This window comes from Pinus tabuliformis, chromosome 2_2, assembly GCF_031772625.1.
Source record: "Pinus tabuliformis cultivar Carrire ecotype Pingquan chromosome 2_2, CPIR1, whole genome shotgun sequence".
Classification (NCBI taxonomy): domain Eukaryota; kingdom Viridiplantae; phylum Streptophyta; class Pinopsida; order Pinales; family Pinaceae; genus Pinus; species Pinus tabuliformis.
The window spans coordinates 1065540931-1065555812 of NC_142300.1; positions in this window are offsets into that span (position 1 = coordinate 1065540931).

A 14882-nucleotide genomic window follows, 5' to 3' on the forward strand; every position below is an offset into this window, starting at 1 on the left:
GTATTTGGGATATCATGGGAAAGAAAGGCAAAGCTTCGAGCTGTGAAGACAAAGAAATGACACCCTTGTATACAGACACTACCTGTAACAGAGATGCTGGTATTACCACTTGGGAAGGCATGCACAATCTACTTGAGGAAGAGAGTCCCAAAGTGATGGAAGTTACAGCTACTGCAAGCTCGCATGGGTCTTCTGAGGCATCAGTTTTAGATCTAGCTTGCTCATTCTTGCACCGGATAGCGGCGAGGCCCAAAATTCTTCCCTACATGAACATGGTTAAATGGGTACTATACAACGCTGACATCAAAAATAGACAAATTAAGACTCGGGGTCAAGAATTGATGGAATCGTTATTTTCACGAAATTTAAGCTTTATGTCCGCTAACAAAAAGCGTGCAAAAAAAAAAAATTGTCTCGGATCAAGAAATGGCGGCAGTTTCCGATGTGCGATTAGCGCTAATCGTGCATCGTTGGGTAAAACTTCTTGAAAAGGAAAGCCTCTAATTGCTAAGTCACCTGTAAGCCCAGAAATTTATAGGAAGGAACGCTAGAGGTAAAGAAAAAAGTAAAACTCGAATCCTAAAACCAGTGGTATTCATCAGAAACATCTTCAAAATGGTATGTATATATACACAGCAATTGCAGATAGGCTGGAGACAGAGGGCTCAAGAAAAGGCAGAATCAATCAAAAAATTAACTAAGTTGAATTGAGATTCTTACTGGTCATATTTGGTAAAACCACACAGCCAGTGTATGACTCCCAAATGTGTCATTAATTCTGCTGAGAAGATGGTGCCAGCTCTTGCCAATTCCGTTTTCACTGGACAGTTAAAGACGGAAGTCTCCCAGCTGACTGTTCTCAAGAAAATGTTGAATGCTTGCGATTTCAAGGAACAGATACATAAATAGTTAGTTTTAGTTTTAGATTCGATGTTAGTATTAATTTTGCTTTATTTTCACCTAAAATGAGGACGGTCATTTAAACTGTATCCTACATTTTTGTAATAAGTTATTTTTAGGTTTAGTTAGTAGTATTTAAACCCTTCTCATGCATTTAGAGGAGGGTCCTAAAATTTGTCAAAAACTTGTTCTCAAAACATGCACTTTTGCACCTTCCGAGGAGGTTTTGATGAATGAATGGAATAGGATTTATTGATATCTGCATTTAATATCTGCTACTGATGTTACACTTCTGTACTCTTAGTGGATGTTGGATTAAGAAGAGATAAATCATTATCGCTTGAAGCTCATGAGTAGAACTAGTTATAAATGGTACTTCTATCTCTTAAATATTTTTGCCTTTGTGTTAAATGATATTTATGTTTATTTGTTTATATATTGATGCGTGAATGCTTGAGTTATCATTTGGCACTTCTGTACGGTGATAGATATTTATTTATGCTTAATGTATGAACAACTTATTATGCAATATGTTTTTCACAACTGTTTCGTCTAACTTTTTATACAAAGTGGTTTATCTCTATTGAATTATTTTCTCATAACAGTTGAATGATCTTTATTACCAATTGTTATTTGAAATCATTTTAGATCACATAACGGAAGGATTTCATCCTGGGTTAGTGTAGAATTAGATACTTCTGTTTATTAGAATACAATTGCATGTCATTAGATTAGAGTTAGAATAAAAGAATTTCACTTAGGAACTTTTAGAAAGGAAATATCAATTCTCAACACACACACACACATAGATTAGGAAACTAGTCCTATATCCCCAGTCTGACCCACTATACCAAACGGAAAAGGAGTTGCTAACCAAGGTCCAGATCGGGTGGGTATCCCCCTTGTTGTAGACCTAATTTTTGGGGCTTCAATAGTTCCACATGGACCTAATATGTTGTTACAAGCATTGTAATATACCTAGCTCACATGTGGGATCCTAGCACATGATTTAAGCTACAACCAAAAATATGTAACAGTTTTGAAACTACCATGTTCTACTTCGATTTTGGTGCATATAATGGTGAATCTCAAGAATATGGTAGATGCGTTTTTGCAAAACCTAAAAATTTACTTGTATCTCAAATTGTTGCCCAAAATTATATATAGTTTTAAAGTTCCAACTGGTTCCTTGAAATAGTTTCGTACAAAAAGTTTGCAAAACCCAGATTGGCAAAAAAATCTGGATTGTCAAATTCATGCACAATTTACGAGGTCATGGAATTGAATAAGGAAATATAAAGAGACATTTTTGTTGAAAATAAAAAAATTTAGTCTCCATAGAAATAAATCCTGAAAATACATCACGGTCGAGAAGATATGGTTGGTTCTTTAACACAATTTGTATAAAATTACACAAAAATTAGAGTTCTGAGATTTTCCTCTAAAGTTGTAAATTTGTTACTTAATTTGGTACTAGGTTCTGTACTAGAACATAGTATTAAAAAAATATGTAATTTTTAGTTTAAGATTCTTTAATTGATTAAAGCTTTGCAATGAATTGAGAAAATATTTCTATAGAGAATAAGAACCTACAATATATCTTTAAGCCTACTTAGCATTTATTTTTGATAGTTTTTCCATGTGTTTCTTGTAGTTTATTGCCTTGTTTTATTTACTTGCCTCACACACTTTTTCTTATAGTTTTCAACATTTGCTTTTCTGTTATATTGTTAATGGTTTTTCATCATTGTAGGATTAAAACCACTGAAGTCTTAAGACCTAAGAAGCTACATATATAAAACCACATGAACATTGTTAATGAAATGTTATGGTTCAAAACCTGTCCCACAATCCATTGACAAGTGATAATCTTTAGTGATTAGTTCTTTCTAATGTTACTTGCTAGCATAGGCTAGAATAGGCTCTAGTTCTTCATTTTCTATGCTTTCATCTCTAAGTCTTATGATCCCGAATTCAATAGTTAAATGTTGGAATTATAATACATATAATTCCACCAACACTAGTGATGTACATTATAAACATGTGTCTTGGAACTTTTTCTTATTAACATAAGCCTTTTAAGGCCAACATGTTATTCATGCATGGACTATGAATGTTTGTAATTTTATTCTGTGGATGTTTATATTTCATGTTTACTTTCACATGTACTAAGATAGTTGACCTATTTTAGTTATTTTAGTGCTTATCTTATTGAGAATGTGTTGTAATGGTTGTTATTGTTGTCCCATCCCCATGGATTATTCCATGGGATAATAAATAAATCTTTCCTTGTTTGATGGTTGTAATGACCATTGCATCCGCTTTGGACTCTTCCACTTGATGTTAGATGAATCCTTTTGGTTCATGTGTGTATCTTCTTGGGTGGTACTATCATCTCTCAATTAGAGGCTCAAATTTATTTCCCCTTCGTAGTAGAAGAACCTCGACATAGTTGCAACTACACACTCATCAGGAACACTTCCCTTGATTTTCAAAGACAATATTGGATCACTCTCTTATGTTGAAAGATAGAGCCAAATCTTTAAGGATTTGGCAACCAAGCCTTTATAACGGATGGGACTCTTATCCCAAATGGTGCGAGGTCTAATTGGGGCTTCATATCAAGGAGATCCCCTAAATGTTGGCGACTCCAACACCTCAGCAAATTCTTCACTCGAACGTCGATCTACTTCACTTGTGAGGTACCTATGTGTCTCAGAAATTCTTTCCCTTTGTTGAAAATAAAAACACAGCCACAATCCTACAGTGTTGCTATAAAGATCTGGTTCTTCTTCAGCCCAAGTACAAATGTAACATGTTTTAGGAGAAGAGGAGAGGCTTTCTCTGACTCAAAGGTGAGAATACCAATTCCTATAGAAATGTACCTCCCATCATTCCCCATTTTGAAATGCATCTGGGGATCCTTCTCCTCCAAGCTACTAAAAAACTACTTGCACCCTGTCATATGGAACGAGCCACCAAAATCAAGGTACCACGTCACACTCCCCATATTCATGTTGGTAATGCATGCTATTAGGGTGAAGTATAATTCAAATTATGAAGTTAGTGCTTCACCTGATGCTCCTCCTAAAGGCTTCTTGGTAGACTTCTTGTGTGTACATTTTGTTGCATAGTTCCTGAATTCATAGCAGTGGAAGCACTTGATCTTGATCAAGCATTTATTCTTGCCATTATTTTGTCTAGATTGAGGTTTTCTATGGGTCTTCTTCCATTTTCCCTTCTTCCCCTTTCAAACCAAGGTAAAATTCTCTTCATCCTCTACTTTGGATGAAGTTACATCAATGGTATTTCTCCTAGAATATTCTTGAACCAAATCAGACCACAACCTTTCCTAATTCAGTAATTTTTCCCTTCCATTCATAGAGTCCCATTAGCTATGCTAGTTAGAAGAGATAGTCTGACCAAATCATATTCTACAACATTCACCCCATCCCCTCCAAGCTCATCCAAAACATGTGTAAATCTGGAGAGATAGTGTGGAATGGAATCATTTTTATGCATTCTAATGTTTCGAAGTTTTTCCTTCAGGGCCAATTTCCTATGCTCATTGTTGTCTTCTAATAGCTCAGTTAGTGTCTTCCACATAGTAAATGGTGTCTCTTTGTCATGGATATTTGAGACCACATGGCCTCTCACACATTCCAAAATAATTCTCCTGGTCTTTGCAACATCATTCTTCCATTGGGCTAATTGTTGTGCATACGAATATGGAGGTTGTGAAATTTCAGTTTTGACATATTCTAACAAGCCATTATCATTGAGCATTTCTTCCATTCGATTCTTCTAGGCTATGAAATTGGAGCTACCCTACAGGGCCTACTCCAATCTCAGTCCATTGAAATACATTCTCCCTATCTTGAAGAAAAACCACTACACATAACTGAAAATTCAAAATTCTCAAGAGACAAGTTCGAAATATTGGTTCTAATGCAATTTCTAAGGCTCTGATACCATGTATAAATTTGATAGAAGTTACAACTGATGAATATTTCAAACTGAAAAACAAGAGACAAAATGCTACTCTACTAATTTGCGGAATGAAATTCACAATTTATAACTACATGCATAGACATGCAGTAAGAAAAATCATAAATACATTGTGATTTGTAGGGGAAAACCTCTTTTCATTAATCATTCGAATAGAGAAACTATTACAATTGCTAGCTCTAGCTCTGGGCTCAACCAACAAATGAATAATTGTTCTCTCTACTCAATTACAATCAATGGCTAGCACTTACCCAAATATTTGCTTATCAAGCCGCCTATTTCCTTGCGCAATTCGTGAGGAAATTAGCCCATATTATTTACAAATTTCCTCCAAATTTATTGCACAATTCTCAAAGGTTGATCTTCTTACTCGTGAAACACTTGTAACCTCAAAACTAGTCTACAACTGATGTTACATTTCCTTTTCATCTCCACTTCAGCTGAGTAACTCAAATTCTCTGCATGCATTAGTTATTTTTGGCTGATTGACTAGTTAACTAATAGATCTCTGAGTTAGACTTCTATCCCACTGCACAACTGAGCTTAAAATAACTCTATCAATTGTTAGAGGCTAGTTAACTGAAGACAACTGAAAAATAAATAAATTGGATTAATAAATTTAGGAATCACACATGCATAACTAAACTCCAAGCCCTCTAACTCGAATTTACTGAGGTAACTAAGTGACAAGATCCATGTCACAATATTTAACTACCTCCAGGTTGTCCTGTTGATGTGGAAATTTCATTTTATACAATTTGACTAAGGCTAAAGTTAAATTTAGCCTTTCTTGCTACATTTTTCCAAAAAAAATAGAGTACCCTATTGTCGCAGGAAAGATTGTATCCTGTAGTAGCACATGAACAATGTTTTTTCTACCTGATTTTTCTTTCAAAATCTATCTAAATTTGTGAAATCAAACACCTTGGTAGTGCACATTTTGAATAAGAGGCAAGTGGATGTCATCCTCCACTTTGAAGACACTTCCATATCATTAGGGTAGGAAAGCTCACAAGCTTGCCAAAGAAGATGGAAAGCATTATCCACTAGCATGAAAATCAGAGAATACCACTCTCCCAACCAATTATAGGAAACATTATCTAAGACTCCTTTGTACAAAAGGATTATCTAGAGACTTGGAGTCTAATGGTTTGGGCCTAGGTTCAATCGACCCTTGTGTTGGGATGTAGAATTGACATCTTTTTGCACCTATTTTTCCTACATTTGCTTTCTTTTTTTACTCTCAAAGACAAGCCTTGTCACTCATATCCATCATTGACTAAATTATGTTTCCTTTTTGTATGTCGTCCTTATTATCTATTTTTTCCTGTAATTTGACATAAAATCTAACTACTTTATGCTATTTTATTAATGAATTGATGCAGGGATGCTTAAGGTTGTGTGGCTTGTTCAGATGTTGTTATAGGGTAATATCTCTCTAGTTTTTCCTCACTAAGGATGGAACAAAGACTTTGTTGATGCTGCTGATACACATTGAGCTTATTTTGGATACAATATTCTCTTATTCTTAGTAATGAAGACTGATTTTGACAAGCACCTAGTTAGAGCCAACTTGACCATTGAAAGGAAACATTTATAGACAATGTGGTTGAATTAGTTGAAATAATTAGGATTCCTAATTGATAAATCATTGTAATTTATAAAAGTTGTTACAACTCTATTTCAACTAGGATAATTTGTTGAAAGAAAATTATTGTATATTCTCGATTTAGCTCACATGAGAATCAAGAAATTCTCATGATGATCATTCCTTTCGAAAATAGGAATGTATTATGAAATTATAAAAGATTGTACTCTCATCTCACGAGGCTTTAATAGAGATCAGAGTAGGGAGAACCAACGCTATAATCCTATATTGTAACTTTTCATTAGTGCAAATTTCTACCATTCATGGCTTCATACCTTTCTTCTTATTAGCTTACATGTTGTATAATTTACTAGCCCCTACTAAGGAGGAAGGGCCCTCCTTCTTAGCGGGGATCACTGGTTAAAGAGGTATCGTAGCAATGTATTTATTGCCACTTAGTTGTGATTCATGTGTCATTTTGTGTTACTATTACATATCTTGTTCATGCATTGAGTAGTTGCAAAAATATAACCTCTATCATTGTGTAACAACATAGGTCCTATATCCATCCCTTCATTAGTGTGATAGTTATTTGGTTACTGTTCTAGTTCTTGTTTTTTCTATTTAATTGAATGTGTGTTTCAATAGTTGCTTGAATGATTGAATGGTTTCTATGATTGTTGTTTCTTTTGAAAAAGTGATCATGCGTCAGAGTGTGATTTACTCTATAATATGTCTTTCTTTTATGAAAGTGTGAACAATGTTTGGAGTGTGACAACAAATGTGTTTCTAATGTTGAGAGTGACATTACAATGATTAGTTTTGAGATTTCATAAATGCTTGTTACCATTTGTTCCTTCAAATACTTTGCATGATAGCCTTGAAACAAAAATCCTACCTAGATTGAAAATTTATGTGTGAATTGGATTGGATTTTGTGAATTAAAAGTATAATTGATTCACCCAACATTTTGGTGCAATTTATAGAGAGACTATTAGAGGTTCATATGTGTGAATATTTTATTTATATGCATTGATTGAAAGTGTGTTAGATGTGTTCTTGACTCTAAGGTTTTCGGGTGGTAAGACAAGAGGTAAGAACTTGTGCATTGCTTCGACATACTGAAGTTGGTTTGACCTATTGAGGAGTTATGGCACATAGGATTGCATTACATGAATAGTGAATAAGAAAAACATGGTTCCCCTAGGGAATGTAACCATGCATGTAGATGAGGATGAGGAAGAGAGAAGAAGAAGAAATTTTCAGGGAGAGTAACATATATACAAGAGATCATCTCAAAAGTTGAAGAATAATCATCTACTTGAGGAGTGACACCTAAGAAGAAAGGATTATACAAAGATGATCAACAAAGTCAAGTATCCCTTGAGTCATCTGTGTTGGGTGTGCATAATAAGGAAGTGGAATTTTATGATCCTTAAATATCAGAGACAAGCCATAAATTTTATAGTCCATCTGTATTAGTGAGGGACATATATCAAGGCTTGATAGAAGGACAAGGGGATATAAATGGATGTGATTTAGAATCAAGCCCTGAAGAATGACCACTTGATCAATATATCTTTGATTTAGGTAGTGTGGTGAAACAACCTACCTATAATTCTATTGCAGAAGGTGTTATGAAATCATTAGCACTAATTGGACCATCTGAACAATTTGAGCAACCTGAACAACTAGAAGAGCTTCATCAATCCCCATCACCAAGAAGAGAGCAATCTCCTCCATTAGGGGATCCATCTGTAATAGTTGTACAAATCCGTCAAGATTTTGGGCAGAACCAAATGGTAGGTAGCTAGGTTACCACCTTTGAGTTACCCATTGGAAATATCCATGGACATGCCCTAATGAGCAAAATTCCTCTATATGCACTCTCTACATTTAAAGGCACAATTAAAAAAGACCCAGATACATTTTTTTTTAATTTCATGTCTTCTGCGGGAGTTATGATTACACCACCGATGAAAATATAATAAAATTGTTCCTAGATACATTAAAAGGAGCTACTATAAGATGGTTTATGGGACTCATGGGGCATTTATTACCTCTTGGGATGGGATGAAGGATACCATTTTAGAAAATTATCATGAATACTATCATTCTAGAGATCAAAGGGAAGAGCTATTTAAGATAACTCATACACCAAATGAAAACCTTTAAGAGTATGTTGAGTTCCTTCAATATAATTTGCATAGATCTCATTATAGCAATTTGGATAAGGAAATAGTTAAGATGATTCTGATTAGAGTAATGTGCGATGACTTCCTTGACATGCTAAATCCCCTGGGGAAAGGAGAGATATCCAAGGAACCTTATGATGAAATTGTTCAACTTTATCAAAGGAGTTCTAGAGGATCAACAATAAACAAGACCATGACACATGATGCTTCTGGCAAGATTTTAAATTCAACCAATAGTGGAGCAACATGGGCATAGATTGGAAACCTGTTGGATAATTTCAAAACTAACATTATGAGCTCATTGTCCTCTCAAATCAAGGTGTTTCAAGGAAAGGAGAAACAAATTGAAGTAGAATAAGTTTTGGCTATATTCTAATTTCGATGTAGGAATAAAAATCCTTTGAGGGAATGCCCACTAAATAGCTACAATATATGCGAGTAAGATCATTCTATAGAAAAAATTCCCTCATTACCTAAACTAAAATCAATACATAGAGAGATAAGGGAGGATACTGAAGCAACATATTTCATTGGCACTAAGAAGCCCTATTAGTCTAGGCCATTAGGTATGGTGTAAGAACCCTTCTCTTATTTTAATTATTCTTATGGTATGTATAGTCTTCAACAAATTCCACAGGAAATGCAATATCTAGTAGCTCCATGGTAACCTCCTAATCCCCCTTTGATCCAATACCATGTACTCTAGCCTTAGTGGCCTTCTCCTTGATGGCCTCAACCATAGTAAGGGATTGTTCTTCTTAGCCAGATGCCCATCAATATCCCAATGCAACAACAATATTTACAACCTCCCTCCAACGTACCTATGAGTGGTCCTCCATTACATCCCCATCTACTTGTACAACCTAACCCTGACCTAAATAATAATTCAGTGGAAAAAGTTGAAACATAATTTCTTCCTACCTATTGTATCTCGCCTGTGGAATGCAATGAAATACAATTATGACAAGGAAGGATAGTAAGCCACACCATTTCTCTTGCTATGATAGAAAATGAGGAATAAAATTCATAAAGAGAAAAAAAACTTAAATCGAGGATCTTTAGAAAAACATTAGGTTATAATAGTCGATGCTACCACTAGTGTTGGAACAATTGGAAATAACCATGAAATTGTAATAGTTGGTAATATTATTAACACCATTGTAATACCCAGTAATACTTTCAATGTCACAATAAAAATTGATGTTACTGTGACTGTGAGACCTTTAACACCTACAAGTAATGAGAATTTTTTCCACTCCCTTATCCTAAAAGATTAACTGGATTCAAGAACACTCCTCAATCTAAATTTGACTTCTTAAACGAGTTAAAAATATTGCATGTTCAGATTTGTTTACTTCAAGCAATCTGAGATTTTCTAATTTATGCTAGAATAATTAAAGAATCATGTGTCAAAAATCTAGCTAGGAAACTTCAGGATCCCCTACCATACATGTAATTGGAAAGTTATCATAATTGATGTTAGGGGATAATACACCTACTAAATATGAAGATCCTGGGAACCTAATGGTAGTTGTTCATATTGGTGGAAAAGCTCTTCGAAATACCCTGATTGACTTAGGAGCAATGTTGAGCCTCGAATATGTCTATTTTTCCATCATACAAAACCACTATTTCATAACCTAAATTCTGACATTTTAAACTCATTTCATACTGTGATTTCTCAATTTGTTGCCAAATCACATATTACACCTTGTGGTTTATTATCATTAGTTTTCTTAGATTTTCTATGATTAGAGATGATTTAGTCATGATTTACTAATGATGGTTTTGCTAAGTTCATTTTCCACAGAGTTCTATTACTGAAATTCTTCACAAGTCAATAAAACTAGCTACTGCAAGTTAAGTACGGAATGCAAAATTCATGTAGGTGAACATATCAAGTTTTTGAAAAAATGGGGAAGAATATCAAGATTCTGACATGTGCGTTTTGTTCAGTGTATCATCATTCATGTAACCCAACAACGGTTTGGAAAAATTCATTACCATGAAGGAGTTACCGTTAGGGGAATATTCCAGCACAATCTTAAGTACAGAATCTGGGCCAAATTCGTGGTTCGTCTATTTTCGGCGACAACCATGGCTTGGATAAACGAATTGTGATAAAAAAATGGAATGGCTTGTTACACAAAACAAGGCCCAGCCCAAATTAATATGAAATTACTCACGAAGATTTAATACACCTATGATTAGTTTTAATAATTATCTGTTTACTTTTTATGGTTATTTAGTTAGATCGGGCCTCATTGGCTCAACCTATTAAAAAGCGATGTATTTGTATCTCGAGGGAACGGAGAAGAATAAGATAGGAAGAAGAGAAATATTTTCGTAATAACTTTTGTGGAGCTTTTCCTTAGAAGGACCAACCAGGATGTATTCATATAAACTGATATTTTGAACTCTTAATACAAAACTTGACTTGGTAATAAGCTTCTTGTATGTATTATGGTGTTTGATTTCTGAACAACATTGAGTTAGTTTAAGCTTGCTCAGGGAGTGGCAAGGGCCCACCACCACCTCGAAGCAATTTATGTAGTTCATTCTAATCATAGGGATTAGATTTGGAGAGCGAATTTTGTTTAAACATTGCTTACATCTTTGAATGTTTTCATTTCTACACTCAATACTCTTACTCTGTTTTGTAATTTGAAGTTGAATGTTGTAGATTTCATTACTTAGTTGTCAAACAATCAACAAGGATTCACAGAGAAACTATCTATGATCTAAAGAATACTTTTGGTACAATTACATGGCATGGGATGGTAAATAAAAAAAAGTTAACCACCGTATCACAATTTTACAAGCAAATTTGTTATCGTCTATTTAATTTCTATATGTTACCAAGTTTTGCAGCATTATAAATCTGTGATTAATGCTCGGGAAATAAGACAATGTTGATTACAAGTGGAGTCTATGAGTGTTGATATGATTAGGATAGGATTAGAGTTTTGTTACGATTTTAAGTTGTAAGGAGTCGATACTTCTTAATTTTAATCATTTTGGTTATAATATTGGATTTCTGAGTTAGGTACAGAATACAATTAGTTTAAAGAGAGTTTCATTTCGTTTTTTTATGCTTGTTGATTTCTCATGTCCCAGGAATTATATTCGTTGCAATTTTTTTTGAATTGTCCAATGCTTTAGTTTAAACATCGTTTGAGTGAGAATGAACTCTCTTGAGATTGAAATTTAGCATAGGCTTAATTTAATTTTGAATTAGTTTTGGATTCTTAGATTGAGTTTTTTTATTTACTTAGATTGAGATTGAAATTATCTAAATGGTAATTTATATTTCTTGGGTTGTGATTAATATTGCAGATGTAGATTAGAGTTAGTTTTATTTGAACAATAATTTCATATTCGTATTGTTTGAGCATGTTTTCATCAATTGATTAAGTTTCAAACTATAAATAGCAATTTTATACTTTAGTAAATTGATTTTCTTACTCTAGTTTTGGTTAGATGCTCTGATCCCACATTACCTACGCTTGCGCCTCTAAGCCTTACGACCCCGGATTGATAATTTAATGTTGGAATTATTATAGATGTAATTTCCATGACATTTTTGGCGTCGTTGCCAGGGAGGTGCTAAAAAGATTAGAGCATAGTTTCTTTCACAAGTTTTCGGTGTGATCTTAGTTACAGGGAAACTAGAGGGTAGAGATGATGGTAAGATGTGAGTGAAGAGCCACGCATCCACTTTGGTTTGGGGTCACTCCAAATTTTGGTTGTCCAAGTAAGCGAGAATTTCAAGTTTGGTAAGTTTTATTGCAATTAGTTTTAACTCATTTAGATTAAAAATTCAAGCTCTTTAAAGATAAAACATGTTTGGGGTTCTGTAAGAACTCCTAGGTACTAATCCATGTTGAGACACATGGATCATCAACTAGAAGGAGAGATTAAAGAATGATTGAGAAGCTTGAAGAATGTCCCTCGAAAAACTTTCTCAAATCTTAGCAGTAGCTAGGGTATTTTCTTCTTAGGAAGAGTTCATCCTAACCTCATTAAGGAAACTATCTATCTCTCCACAACCAGAAAAGGGTTTATAAGTCTCCCTTGATTCTTCTTTCCTATCTACCAAGGAGATCAATAAATCATGTACCAAATACGATGGGGAGCATCCAGCTGAACATGAGATCGAGGAACTTTCACCATGCCCATCAAGAAGCTTTGAATGCATTTTGGAGACCAATTATCCAAGTTTCCCTATGGTCGAGGACGACTTTCAAAGTGGTCCAAACAAAGAAATATGCCAATACCACAAGGATTACATCGAGCATTGGTTCCATACCACAATCCAATCAAAGTACCACTCTCATCTTCAAGTAATATTTGTATCACATCTTTGAAAGCTATTGATTTTTCTTGCTCATGTACATTCTAAATTTTATATGTTAAATCTAAGCATGAATATATCTTTGTACCTGATCTGCACATGGCTTAATTGGAAATTCTCTTTCACTTGAAGGAGGACATCTTTTCTTCAGTATGGTACGAAAGTTAGTAACTAAATAAATGAATATAGGAAAGAGAAAAATAAGTCCTTTTCTAAAAACCAACTTGTCAGGTGCAACTGGGTAAGGACTTTGCCCAGAAACCAGGTAACTGGTGGGCAAGGTTCCCAATAAAGCTTGTAAATTTATATGAGTTCTTCAAATCATGTATCTTTCAAGTCATTATGTTTTTACTCGAGTTGGTTGATGTGGGATCCCTTAAGGATCACCTTTCAACAAATTATCTAGGACCAAGGTTAGGGGTAAATAAAGTACCTTTGAGCCTACATGCCTTAATGGTAGGTATCCTTGTCATCTACTAAGGAAATACATCAATTTTTCTTGGTGGATGAATTATGGAGTCCATTTGACTTTGACAAATCCATTCATGGCTAGTAGAATGTACCTAGTGCCTTGATTCCCACTGACATCAATGGTGGGATATCTCGCATTGGTTAACAACCTCCTAAAAGGTTGGTAATCCAATCATTTGTTGAATTTAAGATTCTGTGATCCATAAGTTTAATGAGAAGATTTTTCGGCAAAAATCACATTATAGTATTTTTGTCAACGCGTTTCGGATTAATAATATGAATATTGAAAATAGCTATGATAGTTTTATTAATAAGAAATATATTGTTTTGACTAATAATAACAAGAATAAAATTATTAATAATAACCTTTATTATGGTAGGATCATGAATTATAATTGTGATAATAATAGTATTATTAATCACAGTAAAAATAATAGTAATAATAATAATAATCTTCCTCCTTTCTCTCATTCTAATAAAGTGGTAAATCTCTCTAGTCTCTCCTTTCCCTCTTCTGTCTTTAATCTTTTGGGTAAGGGTTTAAATTTTTCCCTAGCCTCTAAAAAGATCCCGATAGAAGACATTATATGTGACATAGAGTTTTGGATTAAGGGCTTACCCGATAATATTAAGGACATTATAAGGCAGGATTGCGTCGTTTTCATTAGGAAGGCTAATCCCCCTAGAAGCAACATCAGTTGGGATGAACTTGAGGCCCTCAAATCATTAAACCACAATAAAGATATAGTGGTTCTGAAAGCCGATAAAGGAGGGGCTGACATCATCCTTGACGAAGAGGATTATATACATAAGATGTTGGATCCTCTCTATAATAGTGGAAGCTACAAGAAGCTCTCCAACAATCCCTTGAAAAAGATATCAAGGGCAATGGTTCTTGCCATCAAGTCTAGTAACTCTATGGCTTCCATTAGCCATAAGATAATTAAGAGTAGCCCCATTACTCCAAGGATCTATTGGCTTCCAAAGATTCACAAAGAGCCCCCCCCCCTTGAGGCCCATTGCCAATACCATTGGTCGTCCTACTTACCTTCTGGCAAAATTCCTTTCCTTAAAACTTAAACCCCTAGTTGGCCTCACAAAGTCTTTTGTCAAAGATTCTTCATATTTCGTCAAAGAGCTTAAGGGAATAAAGCTTGACCCTAGGGACATGCTTGTTAGTTTTGATGTAGTATCCCTTTACACGTGCATTCCTATAGAAGAGGCCATCGATGTCATCAACCACCTCATGGATCCTGATACCGCTCATTTAGTGGATATCTGTCTCACTTCAGCTTTTTTCAGCTTTGAAGTTGAGTTCTTTGAGCAGACCTGTGGTGTTGCCATGGGCTCCCCCCTATCCCCAGTT